This window comes from Dama dama, chromosome 4, assembly GCF_033118175.1.
Source record: "Dama dama isolate Ldn47 chromosome 4, ASM3311817v1, whole genome shotgun sequence".
Classification (NCBI taxonomy): domain Eukaryota; kingdom Metazoa; phylum Chordata; class Mammalia; order Artiodactyla; family Cervidae; genus Dama; species Dama dama.
Genome location: NC_083684.1, coordinates 65666307 through 65668959, shown reverse-complemented (window position 1 = coordinate 65668959; position 2653 = coordinate 65666307). Strand labels below are relative to the sequence as shown.

General features: G+C 38.6%; 1 pseudogene; it reads right to left on the bottom strand.

Moving 5' to 3' along the window:
* Positions 1-1634: 1634 nt before the first annotated feature.
* On the bottom strand, positions 1635-1955 carry LOC133055174 (glutaredoxin-1-like; annotated as a pseudogene).
* Positions 1956-2653: the final 698 nt, after the last annotated feature.

The window sequence follows — 2653 nt, the reverse complement described above, 5'->3', positions numbered from 1 at the left end:
ACTTATCTGATAAAGTTGCTGGAAACTAAGAGTTTCCAATCTCTGAAGGGTTCAGATAGAGAGAAAAGATAAATGTTTCAATTTGTTTATAAAAGATAATTTTAACAAATTACTGTCATAATTAGTTTCAGGGGAAAGTTTTTTTTTTTTCTTACACCTGGAAAACACATATTCAAACCAGTAATTTTTCAGATACAAGCCATAAAAGTTATAAGCATATTCGCCAGTTCTTTCAGTCCGTCTGTTAAGCTTTGTGAAGTCATCAGGGTTTTCATTAGAATCCTTACTTACTTCAGAAACTGGTATTTATCTGAAAGTCTTTCTATAAATCTTCTTGAAGTGCAAGTATTTTTGTGAAGCTTGATTAGTGCAATGACAATATTTTGAGATAGTAATTATAGAATTATGCCTGATAACATTTTACCCAAACATATCAGAATTTTAGGAACGCCATATAGTTTCTACAATATCTATATTAGTAACATTTATGACACAATGTAACCCGAGACTTATTACTCACTTGACAATACTTCCCATGGAATTCTGTATAGAAAATGAGCCTAATTAGTGTAATATCTCTCTTTGGGGTGTTTCATGGGCCCTCTGAAGCATCCCAAAGTTACCTAGAAATCAAGTTATTCATTACGATGACTTAGGAAGTTTTGTCAACAAATATCAAAAAGGTTTGGAACACTCAGTCAGATAAGATTATAGGTCATTGTGAAACAACCAGTTCAGTTCAGTTAAATTCAGTTGCTCAGTCGTGTCCAACTCTTTATGACTCAATGAACTACAGCATTCCAGGCCTCCCTGTCTATCACCAACTCCTGGAGTTTACCGAAACTCATGTCCATTGAGTCGGTGATGTGATCCAACCATCTCATCCTCTGTCGTCCTCTTCTCCTCCTACCCTCCATCTTTCCCAGCATCAGGGTCTTTTCAAATGAGTCAGCTCTAGCTATTCACATAGCCAAAGTAACAATAAAAGATTTCAGAACACATCATTTAAGAGATTAAAAAAACTTAAATCTTTTATCAAAGGCAGTTCACCATCTGAAGAAAAGGTATCATCTTAACAGACAGAAAAGCTAAACTCAACTTTTGCAACAGGCAGGAAAGAGAAATTCAAAGCTAAATAAGTTTTACTTTATTTAAAAGGCAAACTTAATTAAATTTATTTCACACTTATTTTAAACCATGTATAAAATTCTCTTCTCATGGTTCACTTTTCAGAAACCCTGTCACTCTTTGTACCTATTACTTTGTTCTTCCATCCTAAAGAGCCACCTGTAAGTCAGGCTTACTTCCTTTTCCCTTCACAAAATGCAATTCCACTCCTCATGCCTTATTTACCAAAAACACACTTCCTACTTTCCTTAAGCAACAAAGAATTGACTTTTTTAAAAATTTTTTTGGCAAGTTGGTCCATTTTTAATACTGAGTCAAAAGAAGCTATTTTTGGCCTCCCAAAATGCCCATCCCTTTTTATTGAGATTAACATATTTCAGAATTTTAAGTAAACAGTTGCTGTAACTGGGTAAAGTTGTCCCAGGTCCATCCTCCAGGATCTGCTGTCATGATTAGCAATGCCATCCAGTCCTCAAGGGGGATATCAGCCTGGATCGTCTCTGTAATTATAGAAGAGCTCCAGTTTGCTTTAGCTGTCTCAACAGTTCCCCTCTCTCATGCATATTTACTAAATCAGTGCATCTACCTATGCACTCTTTACTGATGAATACCTGAGGTACCGGTCTGGCTCCTGTGAGCTGTTGCAAGTAATCTTGAATCTCATTGGTGTTGCCGTTGTCAGTGATATCGAAAAATCCCAAAAGCCCTTGTTTGAAGGGCAGTTGGCTGAGGAGCTCTTGAGTCCTTCTGCAGTAGGGGCAGGTGGGCTTGATGAACATGACCACCTTCCCAGACTGGACCTAGCTGTTCATGAATGTTTGAGCCATGCTGCCTCCCCCGGGAGGACACCTCGACTGCCAAGAACTGACTTTTATATTAGTGTTTTTTAGATTGGTGAACATAGATACCAGTGATAATTTCTAAAACCTTTGCTTTCTTAGAGAGAACATTTTAGGATGGCACCAAACAAAATGAGGGCAAAATGAGGACTGTAGCCCGGGAGGCGGCATCTCAGATAGCTCTGAGAGACTGCTTCAAAGCGGCAGTGGGGAAGGTCAGTATAGAAGGTTTTGGTGAATGGGAAGATGAATACCATGAAGGAATTATTTTATAAAAGGTTTTTTGTTAGCCATGAGGATATGATGTCACCATGAAGGGATTTAGTGCTTCTCTAGATAGGAGGAGATGCAACGATTGAGACCATAAAATCTGTTCCTAAAAACATTAAAAAAAAAAATCCAACTATCTAAAGACCTGTCTCACCAGATTCCCTTGGAGCATGGAGTGCCTCACTCCACAGTTGTTGAAGGTCAGCAGCTATAGCAGCATGGGGTTCAGTCTCTGTAGAGGCAGATGGCAAATGCCTTTGTTGCTCAGTCACTGGCATTGCTCTTGGTAAATGCCACTTATAGCTGACAGGTGTTTGCTATGACCAGTGTGCTCTCTTAACAAAACTGTTAGCTTTGTCCTGCTTCACCTGTACACCAAGGCCAAACTTGCCTGTTACTCCAGGTATCTCTTGACT